Source organism: Scatophagus argus, chromosome 23 (assembly GCF_020382885.2).
Source record: "Scatophagus argus isolate fScaArg1 chromosome 23, fScaArg1.pri, whole genome shotgun sequence".
NCBI lineage: Eukaryota > Metazoa > Chordata > Actinopteri > Scatophagidae > Scatophagus > Scatophagus argus.
The window spans coordinates 5,093,297-5,106,293 of record NC_058515.1 but is presented as its reverse complement, the minus strand read 5'-3'; the positions used below and the strand labels follow the sequence as shown (position 1 = coordinate 5,106,293).

At 42.2% G+C, this 12,997-nt stretch overlaps 1 protein-coding gene across 2 annotated transcripts in view; it reads right to left on the bottom strand.

Moving 5' to 3' along the window:
* kdm6ba (lysine (K)-specific demethylase 6B, a) overlaps positions 1-9,240 on the bottom strand; it is a 94,024-nt gene extending 84,784 nt beyond the window's left edge. Inside the window, exons 1-3 of one of the 2 annotated variants that reach the window (XM_046380421.1) lie at positions 8,623-9,240; positions 6,745-6,923; positions 6,284-6,324 (exon numbers count right to left, since the gene is read on the bottom strand). The gene's annotated coding sequence lies outside the window, so the exon portion shown is untranslated. The remainder of the gene's footprint in view (positions 1-6,283; positions 6,325-6,744; positions 6,924-8,622) is intronic. The other variant, XM_046380418.1, reaches the window with a different exon arrangement.
* Positions 9,241-12,997: the final 3,757 nt, after the last annotated feature.

Sequence of the window (12,997 nt, the reverse complement as noted above, 5' to 3'; positions counted from 1 at the left end):
ATTGGGACAATATTCAGGGCTGTCTGGATTTTTTCTTTATTTTGGGTGGGAAGCGTTAACGACACAAACTGAACTTGAACTCCCACAGCCATACCAACGTGGCGTCGGGCAGAAAAATGGCAGCTATGGAAAACTAAAGTTAATTCACCCCTATATTTCCTTTTTAAAAAGGACGTGACTGATTCATGGGACAGTACATGTCATCGTAAGGCCACCGAAACCCAAATCAATTCAAATTCAAAACTCAAGTTCGTAAGAATAAAATAAAAATCATCTCCAGTTTGTACATAGTCCATTACTACTACATCACTATTATCATAAGGCAATGAAGCATGGGCTAAAGGATGTTGCTACCACTTTGACATGAATTCACAGTCTTCACTACATGTGCAAATCCACATGTCAAATTAAAAAAAAAAAAGGCTTCAAGCTCTAGTTTCACATCTGAGCTATAGGATCCCTCTTTTCTAGCTCCTCTCTCTCTCTCCTCTTCTGCAGCCTCCCCCTCCTCTCTCCCTTTGCTGGCCTCTCACACACAAAGGCAGGAGGAGGCAGAGGTGGAGGAGGAAGGAGGGGGGGAGACGGGCACAAAGGGCTGGGAGCTGTGGGCTTGCCCTGGGGAGAGAGGGGAGGGTGAACGGGTAGATGGGGGGTAACAGGGGGTCAAAGGGGGGCCATGGGGGTGTAGAGAGCTGTGGGGGAGAGAAACCTGAGAGTCAGAAAGCTAGAACAGGAGCTGGGTTAGAAAGATGGGGAGCGATGGTGGGTAGGGAGGGTTTGAGGGTGAGGGAGCACAACACAAGACAGCCTATAGCTGTTCTGGGTTTTTGTTTCTACTTTGAAGGGGGGGTTGGCAGTGGATTTGTTCAAGAAAGGGATTTAGTATGAGAAATGCACATCCACTATCTATCAAAGACTATGTAAGCATGACAGTCACCTCTCTGTTTATTTTTTTAGCTTCACGTCTTGTGCCCTCTTTGCCACAGCTCAGCTTCTCACTCAGACAAGCAACAACAGCCGCATCTAAATTTTATTCCCATGACACAACTTGAAGGTGATCCTTCTGCCCAGGCAAATCTCTGGAAAACCTGGTGGGGAAACTACTGATGCTGATCTATGAAATTCTAGATTAGCCAGTGCACAGTCAAAGTCATACACAGCTGGATTTTCTCTGAAACCATGTCCCTTTGTTGTGACTTGGAGCTGCAGTGCAGGTAAACCAAAAGCCAAGTTTCCACATGTGCCTTTGAACATGTAGGTGACATCATCAACATTGCATTCAGCATCAGCAGGCGGTAGCTGATTGTACAGGCAGAATCAGAATGAATGCAGGTTGAGCTTATTACATAGACAGTCAAAGGCTAAAACTGAAGTGAGTAACATGGACCACTGTGACCGGAATCTTGGATTTGTCTTATTTTTCCATCGACAAGATTCTTTAAAAACAAACGAGTCAACCATTTTTGCATTTTTATGAATCTGATTAAATGGTTTCCTCAACAGAATATAAAATAAGAATCTGCCTGAAAAGCTTAAAAGGAAGCTAGAAGTATAAAAGTCTAAATTTCTTCATCCTTCTCTTGCAGGAGAGTACAAAAAAGGTCACACATGAGCCATCTAAGGACATACACACATTCACAAAGTCAGATGATGTTCACTCATACACTGCATGAAGGCATCAGATGGCAGAATGTTGGCTTTGTACATTAAGTCCTTATGTGACTTTAAACTTCTAGAAAGCTCTCTGGTACATGATATGACTTGTGTTGGCAACAGCATTACATTGTGTGCTGTAACTGCTTTTCTTTTTCTGTGGCTAGCCCAAGTGACACCCAAGTGAGCACAGATTATGCCAAGAGTCCCGCCTTGTCCTTGTGTCACAGCAGGTGTTAATCTTAACAACTTTGATGACAGGAAGAGGAAGAAGAAGAAGAAGAAGTCGTCCTGCAGACATCCCAGCCTAATGACTTCATTGCACCACACGCTGAGGTGATTGTACATAATTTTTTCTTACTAGTAACAACTGAAATGGATGTCCCCTTGGTTAAATAAATCAATGTTATGAATATCAGCAATATCTAGCACCTTTATTATTATTATCATTATTCTCCCATTTATTTTGGACTGTTCAGAGGTGCTGTATCACACTTTTGCACCACCTAACCTCCCCTAACTGCCTTCCAAAACCACTGTGGCCTCAAGACAAGGGTGCACACATCGACACCGAAACACTATGGAGATGTCATGGTATTTACATGGCAGTACTATTAAAACACAGTTACGCATACACTGGTGCACATGCCAAGAGAAACACACACACACCTTACAAACACAACAGAGGCCTGTAACAGTTGGGTGACACAGGCCAAACAACATGCACAGCAGAGGAAGAGAAGCATGCTGGGCAACTTTTTCTTTGCAGACTGTCACCCTTACACACACACACACACACACACACACATACGGAGCTTACAAAGAGAGTTCTCATGGCAACTAGCATGCACGCACACAGTCCCAATTCCCTCTTTTTGCAAGAAAGTTATGTAACCAGAAAGGCAGACAAGCTATCTTTCTGCACACCTTTGTCTTTCATCACATCTTTCCATTCCTCTTTTCTTGAAGAAGTTCTTCCTTCCTTCCTTCCCTGCCTTTCTGCTCTTTTCTTTGCTGCCAGATTTCTTTATACGGACTCGGCATTTCTTAAATGATATCTTCCCTCTGCCAGCCGTTGTTTAAATTCATTAAAATCTCTTTGATGGCATCAATATGACTGGTAAAAGCTTTAACACGGAGAATGTGGTAATACGCCCTCACAGAACTCCAGGATGTGGATGATGTCAACTCCACCTCTCCTATTCCCCACCCCACTCCACCCCACGCACACATACACACACCACTCCTACTTTGATGACACAGCTGATGATGACAGAGCAGGAGGAGGATGAAGAGGAGTCTCTCTTCCTCCCTCTCTTTCCTGTCCTCCTCCTCACCCACTGCTTCCTGCAGTCCTCGCCCCGAACATCCTGAGTCAGCTCTCACCACCTCCCTTCCTCAGACTCTCACTATATCCTCTCTCCAAATCTGCTCCCATTTAAACCAAAAGCATTTTTCTTTACATCTCACGACCTGCATTCACGCTTACAAAGAAACGCAGTTTTATTCAATTCAACACGAGGTAACAGAAGCAGATAGGAGACCGAGTGAACCGAGAGGTACAAAGTAATTCATGCCATACCTGAGATAAACAGTTATTACTGATTTGGCAGAATGAAGTCAGCATTAAATAAATAAATAAAAAATCTCCACACAGCCTTAAGTTCTGAAAACATAGATCCTTTTCTGTGCTGCCTCCACAGGATGTGTGTGGCACATGTGGATGGCACATGGACCGGAGCATTTAGGAAGAAGAAAAAGAAAGAGGAGGATGCAGACAAAGCAGATGGAAAAAACAGATGCCGAGTCCTAATGTCCTGTCCAACGCTCTGCACTGAACACTCACAAACTGTCACCTGCTTGTATGAAAGAGGGCATTAAGCGTGTTGGACAGCAAGTCACATCAAGTGTTACTTGTGGTAGCGGCTGGTAATGTGTGACTCATATTTCAAAGCTTAATTAACTGCAACGTTCACTATTAACATTAATATATCAGAAAATGTAACGTTACATCAAATTAATGCAAAACATTTTTTGGAAAAAGCATCTATTTTTCTCATATTAAGGCTTTTTATGCCGTATGTAATTTGTGAGCTACTCCCTCTATCAGCATGTGCAGAGCAGTATAGTCACGGGAACCTATGGACTCCTACTGCTCTGCAAATCAAAACTGCACAGGCTGAACATATGCCACTCATCTACCATGCCTTAAACTAGATCGCTGTACAAATAAACCATCTGACAAAACTGCTTCCAGGTGCAGCATATGGAATTATGCCAACATCAAAAAAGGGTCCAGCACCTCTGCAAGTCAAGTATGATGACATCACCATACCTTTAGATTTCTTTTTATTACTAAGGGTCTTTTTTCTGGAATCAGATCAACACGAGAGTGAATGACGCAAAAAGGTTGTGAACTCAAACCCTACAATATTTAAAAAGGTGCATATTATCTTACACAGGATACAGCGCAGTCTCTGGAGCAGTGTATAAAAAATGTAAAGGCTGTAATTATAGAGGATAAGATGTGTGTGTGTGTGTGTTTGCGTCAAGGAGAGATGCAAAGCTGACAGATGAAGCTGTCATGCTGATGAGTGCCAGCACTCACATTTGCAATTTTACCAAAACGTACAGTAATTACCCCCCTCCCCACATAAAACATTTTAACACAACCAACATGACAGTCCGTGTAACAGATAAGGTATGACCTCCACCAAACAAATGACACAGGGAACAATTGTGGGTCACACCACAGTTTCATCAAAAAAAAAAAAAATCACACATTTTTTATTCCCCATAGAAACACCACAACCACTGAAAGGAATATAAATATGGACCAACTGTCATATAAGTAGGGCTGCTTGATTTATAGCAATTGCACTGGACAAAATGCTTTGGAGATTAATGTTAAAAACTGCTATATACTATACAGCTCATCTTTTTCTTTTGCTACAAATTCCTCCTGTTCTTCTTGCTGCTCAGTAAGCTCCTTTCTTGCAGAAAAGCATGCAGGCAGACTGTGCCTCATATGTATGTGTACGTGTATCTGTCTACAAGCATAATGGAGGGCGTCTACTCGGTCTTAAGAAGGATTGTGTGTGTGTGTGTGTGTCTGAGCATTTCTGTATACAATGGGTCTGATTCACGGCCAGCTGTAAATGTATGTAATAAAGCTGGTCAGGACCAGTGATGGAAAACCCCAGGTGTGTGAGACTCAGCAGGGTCTTGGGAGACGCCGGGGAGAATGTTTATGTGTGTGTCTTTGACACTATGAAGGAGATCAAAACAGTAGGTGAGAAAGGAGTTGGGGTGTTTCACATTTGTGTCAGGGAGTGTTTCAGGACTGAGCGCGTGACGAAACAGAGCTGGTGTTGGGTTAAGCCCCAGACACACCAAACCAACGTGAAAGAACGAGTGACAACAAAGCCCGACTGAGGCATCGAATCATGTCGCCTGCGTCCGGGCTAAAACGTTGCATTTGAACACACAGCAAAGATTACAGGTGAGAATAACTTGCAGGTATGTTCTGTGCCTGCGTCAGAGGGCATAAGTCTCCATACCAGGAAGTGGCGGCAGTCTGTATTCACCAATCAAAAAGGGAAACTCGAAGAGCTAGGACTGCGGATATACAAACTGTTGTTACAATAATGCAGAGTTGACCTTAGTCGTCCGCTTGCTTTCCTCACTTCCTCTTCTCTTTTCGTACACTGACTCGCTTAGCTGAGCAGCAAATAAGAACAATTTCTCTTACCAGCAGGCTACACCTTCAAATCAACTTGCTCAACTGGCCAAAAAGTCACAAGTGTGTGTATGCATGCATGCCAATCTCTGGTCTCAGTCCCAATCCATTTAGCAATGATGAAGGCTCTACTGAAAGAAAGACGATTCGTACCCACAAAAGACCGACGTACATGTTAAACAGTGACGCGTTCAATAGTCAGTAAGCCAGTCAGTTACTCATAATGACACCGAGGGGCCTTTACAGGAGGGGATGACACTAAAAACAACAGACTGCAACAAAGCACACCCATCACATCACCAACAGAAAAAAAATACAACAAATTAAACCAGTTTGTGGCCTAAGAAAGCAGCAGGCCAGCACAGACGTTTAATGAGGCTGTCCATTTTCAATGTGTGGGTTATTAAAAGGGTAGCAAAGCCTCAAAACCTGATGTAGTCAGTAACAATGACAGTACACTAATACGATGCAAAATCTTCATCCTAAATTAAAGTGGATTTGCATCCTTTCAGGAGAATGACAGGCAGAAGTATGTATGCTTTACTCAAACAGTAAGAAAAGCTGATATAGAAACAGAAACAGAGGGAATAGAGAGAAGAGGAGCTTCTATAGTGATCTGATCCCACATCAGCAGGGAATCACACGCCTCTTGGTGAAAAGCTTCTAAACTGTGTGTTGACACGCAGTCTCACTGAATGCACATGAACGTACCCATTTTGCTGGATATTTCAATACATTTGAGTGGGTCAAACATTTCCTTGTTCTAAGTTTACTGGACAGACATAACAGGAACAGGAAGACATCCTCACATAACTAAACAAGTGAAGTCATGTGCATCCCATGTGTCACCTGAGGCAGGTCAAACTCTGGGTAAAAGGTCAAAAGTCTTACCTGGATAGGTGGGTGCTTGCAGCCAAATGCAGATGGCTTCCCTGCAGGGAAAACAGTGTGTAAACAATAGGTCTGATATGGATCAACCTGATATGGATTAACCTTCTGTTATTAACAGTAGGTTGTGGGAAAACACCTTCAAATGTGACTGAATTATTGACTCTCTGAAAGAATGTATTGTAATTTTATTCAAAACATCTATTGTATTTCTCAGATTTCTTTCTTATAAATGTATGTATTGTAAAGTCAAAGGGAATATTACAGTAGTGGGTTTTAACATTCAGTAAATGCAACACAAAACTGAAAGGTTTGTGGTCCAGCAACACATCCTGTTTCCACTCTAATTTAAATAAATAAATAAAAGTAACAGAAGTCAAGCAAGGAATGTGAAGGCTGTGTGGACCAGCATTTCAATAAATCTTAATTGTCATTCAAACATTATCTGTTTATGGCCACCTTACCATCACTGAAGAATGGCATCAGCGTTTTCCATTCCCAGAGCGTGCAGTCCATCATGACAGGCTGAGTGATTTAACACTCGTGCAGGTGCTGACCATCAGGTGAGACATTTCACTTCAGTCAGGTGCCGGTGGCCCATCAAACACAGCACAAGGGCACTTGGCCATGTTCCTCATTTCTTCTCCATGAATGGGAAAGATGTACATTAATCTTTTTGATCAGGGGTTAAAAAAATGAATGTAGTGAGAAGAAACATAGTATGAACATCAGAGTACACAGAGCACATGAGGAGAAGCACTTGGTCAGGTTCATCGACGTGTCCGTTTCATCTACAGGTCAAACTCAGTCAATTTAACAACAACATGTATTCAGAGACTTCAGTCTGCCTTTCTACCACTGCACCGTGAGAAATGAGCAGATGTTCACAAAGAACAGACACAGAACAGGACTGGAATGCAACGGATGTGTCGCCCTCTAGAGGAGAATACACACACTTCATCGGGAAGGCTACATAAGTGATCTTAATCCAAGTACAAAATTGGGGGGAGTAATTGGGCAACTATCTGGGCATATAACTGTACATGAAGTGCAAATCTATGAATTACACTGTTTGAAAATACAAAATAAATCAAAAAATGTACCACAAAATGCCAGCAGCCAGAGGTACCGTAAGTTTTGCAACTTCGGAAAATTGTTCAAGTCAAAGTCTGGTGCAGAGGGCTTAGTGTAACATTTAAATGTAGCCAAAGTAACTTTAATAAATAAAGTAGGTCTATCACCAAGGTCAAGGATACTGCAGTAGTTCAGTGGGATTTATTGCCAGCACTCATGACTAGGCATGTTTAATGTGGACACACTCATTCTTTTAACTGTTCAAAAAATGTGGCAAAGCTATAGAACACAAACTGTAATATTTACTTTCCATAAGAGACAGGTTGCACCAAACGTGCACTGTCACTCGCACGATGTGTGGGCTACTCTAAACAATTCATTGTCCGGTGTCGCCATCTAGTGGCGGTTCAGTCGAAGTGCAAGGTGAACAGCAAACAAGAGGGGTGGAGACAGAAAAAAAAATCGAAGGGAAGAGAATTCAAACGCTCTTCCTGGAAATAGTAGAGAACCCGCCACAACTTTACCACATGACATTTCAGAAAGAAAATGCGACACGACTTCCTCCAACATCAGCGAGCCCGTTTTTCATTGAACAAGCCGCTATTCAAATCCCATAACCAGCAAAATACCACAGCCACGCGTTGTATATCACACACACGGCCACGATCCACCGCATTTTCGCGCATTTAAAAACATGTAACCGACATCAACTCAAGGCGATTGCGACATCGCCAACTCCAGACGCACCTTCCCGTAAACTATTCCTTCCTTACCGTAAAAAACATGACATCACCGACATCAGTTTCAATGTGAATTTAACCAAAACAGAGCGAACAGCTGTCAGCAACACAAGCATGTTAAACTGCTGCAGCACAGAAACTTATGTGCCGTATTCGTGTAAAGTTATAGTGATGTAGCGTATAGTGTGTGCGCAATTATATAACACGATCATATCATCCCCCGAAACAATCACAGTAACATAAGCATACATTTCCATACAAGTGCACGGTGTTGCGGTGCCAAATCTCGAGTTTACCACACTTACAGTTGTCTACTGCAGAGACAAATGCTTTTGCGGTGGCTCGTGTTTTTTTGCCGTTATGTTGATCGTGTCCTTTGAAGATTTATTACAGGATGAGGACACTGTAGTTCAGGTTGTTTTCAATGGAGTCTGATTGGTTCCCCTGTTACAATTAGGTAACACGGGCTGTACAGCCTCACATGTCAGCATTTATTCCAGATAGAGTCATACTGTGCGTTATGCTTACCTTTTATGTGCAATCCAAAATGCGCTGGGGAGGTGCCGTGCTGACTCTCGCTGTTAAAACAGTGTAATAGTGGAAAATCTGCAAAGCAGTCCATCTCCTCTCCCCGCCACGGATGACGCAGCCCCCAAAAAGCCCTCTCCCCCAAAAAACAAAAAAAAACATGAAACCCCCATTCAACATCCATAACGCGTTTAGGTGCAAACGTCGACACCGGGAGCACTGTACACGCAGATAGATCACTGCCCAGGATGAGAAAATGTGGATGTGTTCGCCCATGGGCAAGGCATGACGGATAGATTCATCACTGATCCTGCATCTCTGCATAGTCATATCGCCTTTCTAAATGATTGCACAGCTCGTTTCCCCCTCTTAAGACCATCTGGTTGAAAAATAAATACATAAATAAAAAATCAAAAAAAAATCACCAGCTCCTGTAGCCTCCAAGACAGCGGGGGTTGCAATGGGCACGAATTCCCCTGTCATCCAAAAACACAACTGATATCCATTTCCTAGAGAGGAACGATCCCTTACGATCAGAGCAGGCAGTCCTTAAAGAAATTGCGCAGTTTTTATTCCATTGAAACGGAGACTCTTTCCCTTCTGTCCCCGTTGAAAGGCTCTTTTCCCTTCCTCCTCCCTCCCTCCCTCCCTCCTCTCCCTTTCTCTCTCCTTCTCTCTCTTCCCTCATGCAGGTTTATTTTCGGTGGAAGAGTCTTGGACATTAACTGCCCCGCCTCCATAGTCACTGGCAAACACACTATACGACTTGTCCAAATTCCATTATTAACTACAGTTCAATGGAGAACAACTGGACCCCAGGTTTTCCCCGTATAAATATTTGGTTCAAGAGTCAAACTCTCGGTTGGAGGTGGTTACTTGAGGGGGCCAAGAGCCACTTGAGGAATCAAAAGTTATGCTTTGAAAGTGTCTGGTAATCTTGTCAGTTCTGTCATTTTCCAAGAAAGTGAAAACTAAGACAAGAACATGTTAGGAAATCAAATTTAAAGCAAAAAGCAAACCATCAAGCCAAGTTCAGTTGGCTCCCCAGGGAGGCTTCAAGTGTTGTCAGGGGTTCCAATAGCAAACTGCAGATTGATTACATTTCACCGGTTATACATTTAATGGGAGGCACTATAACCCGATTAGACAATTCCCATTGCTTATCCTCTAATGTGATTTGATCTGAAGAGAATAGCTTTCAGTGGTCCTTATTACATAAAATGGTGGATTCCCACATCACAGATATTCGAGGAAAGGCCACATTTCTTCAAAAAGCAGGAATGTCAGAAGTGGCTGTTTTACACTTTCTGAGTGGATAAACAGATGGAAGATGTTGGCTTCCAATGCCCTCAAGAAATGAATCTTTCTGCGGGCAGGGGGAGCGTTTGAAAGCCACAGTTCTAAAATAAGACATCTTGCTGTTTGAACACAGAGATAGCATCTCTTGCAAAATGATAAGCATGTCTAATTTGTGCTTTTAAAAATAAATAAATAAAAGAGCACTGCAGCCATAAACCTCTGGACACTGTCTTATGTCCTGGAATACACACATATCCAATTAACAATTGTACAATTAGATATCAAGGTAAATTACCACAGCGTCTATAATATAAAATAATACGTCTAAAATGTTACTTCACTATTCTACTTCCTTTCAGTTGCAGTTTTTATCCATTAAAAAACATCTCCCAAGTCTGATATTTTTGTTACAAACAGACCTGAGAATAAGCCAATTTGAATTTGAATTCAGCATGCTGCTATGAGTGCCTCCCCCCAAACCCCTTCATCTCCCACCAAACCAGAGACCACCAGTGTACACACACACACACACACACACAGACCTGGGTCTGATAAAGAGGTTCTTAAACCCTGAGGAAGTCTGTGTTCGGCCTTTCAGGGGGACAATCCTTACGTCTGAATACAACCTTGAACCCAGCACCCCCCCGGTTCCCCTCTCTCATTACTGGACCATTCTTCCTCCCAGCTCACTTTCTTCCAGGGTCCTTCTCTTGTTTTTCCCTCCTTCCCTTTCAGGAGTTTGGGCTGAGTTCTTTCCAGTGGGGAAGTCCGGGCCTTCTCTCTCACAACGCCGACCGACTCCAAACGTCTTGTCTGCGAAGCTTCATTAGAATTCATTTTGTTTGAATAGGTTCATTTCTCCTTCAGTCGCTCCCTCCCTCTGTCCTCTTTAACAGTTTGTTAGAAGTGTGTATTAGCATAAAAATATCCTTTACATCACTTTGATTAACTGCATTATTTGCGTGTGCGCCAAACTCCAGGATGAATCTAATTTTCAAAAAATGTAGAATAGTAATCTTTGGCTTAAAGATGTAAAACTGCCAGTAACTGTGAACTTTTGCTCAGAGTTTATATGATTTGCATTTCTTGGACTGTGTTGCATCACCTTACTTATACATAGCCTCTTGATGCTGGTTGAGCAAAAATCAGCTGACTTCAGAGGATTTTTGCCTTACATTACATGTTAAAGAAGCTTATTTTAAATGAAGACTGAGAGCCTATGTTTATACACGTCATTACAGCCTACCCTTTAACTTAAAAATTTGGTGAGGTACATCACCTACATGCCATCAAAGTTTTGATGTAATTGTTCTATTTTAGTATTTCTAATTTTATTTGTAGGTTGTATATTTCATCAGAATGTGCTATAAAATGCACTGGGACCGTGCTGAACTAAAGTGCACAGGAAAGTGCTGTATAACTGCAGTCGTAAAATATTAGCACACTCCGTAACAGTCCGGCCTAATTAAGTTATTGTGCATATATTTTTCATAGCGCAGTACTGTCTTCACACAAGTGTTTTGTCAGTTTTAACAGGATCAACATATTACCAAGGAATTCATGTGAACACAACAGGCATTTAAATGACCAGACAGTCACTTGATCCAGATGTTGCAAAGAAGTAAGTTTTCAGTAAAGCACAACACTTCACAGTAAGAGACCAGTCCCTGTGTGTGTGTGTATGTGGGTGTCGGTGTGTAAGTGTCTTTGTTTGAGCAGGGTAAAGAAAAAAAAAGGGTCAGCATGGAAAGACTGATGCATGTCTGTGAACAGGAGTGAATAATCGGTCAGCTGACGAAAGACAACAGAGACTAAAAAGAAAGAGAAAGAGAAAGAGATTTTACAAGCATTGTGTCAAAGAAAGACTCAGATAGTTTATTGTCGAGCCCCAGGTGTGAAAACTTGATTTATACAGGAAATCAAAAATTTACACAATCCAATACAGAAATAAAAGAATGTCAGAATTTGATTTGCTCTCTGCTGTAGCCTTGCAGTCTTTAAAAGGTCATAAATAAGGATTATTTTATAAACCCCGAGTTATGGTGTTGAACAATGGCCAGAAGAGTGTTTTAGGCAAAAACATTATGGCATGACAGTGAAGATGACCTTTGGCCTTTTGGATAGTCATCATATCATCATTTTATCCCATTTGATATCTCTGTCAAATGGGATAAAATCAGCATATGATGTCCCGAGTTATGGGAATAAACTTCAATCAGTTCATCTTTGAATCCAAGTGGACTTGAAGAAATCCCCGCATGGTGTTGCTGAGATATTACATTCACAATAACGGATGGATGGACAACCCCAAAACGTCATGCCTCCAGCTACAGCTGTTGCCAGTACAGAGACAAAACAAATCACAAGAAGATGTAGGAAAAAATGAAGATGGAAAGACAGCTGGTGGGATGGAATAAGGAAATCTCAACTCACTGTTGGCCGTCTTCTTGCAGTTTTTTCACAGGTTTTAAATGAACTGTGCGTATGGGACAGATGATCTGCAACGGTTCTGCTTCCAAAAGACGGGAGCTCTTCTCGTCCCAACCAGTCCCCTCCAGTTAACCTGGAACAAACTCTCCATGGAGGGGGTGAGAGATGGATATAAACACATGATTTGAGGTGACATTTTGCATACGGCTCTGAAAAACCACTGATGACAAACGGCCAATTAGGTAATGGAACTGAGAGAGGAGAAAACAGAGTGAAGTGTGAGAGAGGGAAGAAGTAAAGAGGAAATTAGAGGAGAGAAAGTAGGAGGAAGTAGAAGGTACAAGAAAACAGGGTTCGCATGGAAAGGAACGGGCCATGGGGATAAGTCATGAAGCAGGGAATGAGGGGCAAAGAAGGGGCAAAAACTGCCAAAGGGAAAGATGGTGGAGACAAATGGAGTTAGAAAGTGGAGGACAGACAGGAAGAAATAGGATAAGAGGGAAAAGACTACGGCAGAGAATAAAAAAGAGAAGTGAAGGAAGACAGATGAGTTTGGAACGAAAGGAAATAGAGTCAGAGAGCTAAAAAGAAGCAAGAGGGAAGCAGCACAAAAGACAGGAAGGGCTGGGAGTGTGCACTGGTTTCG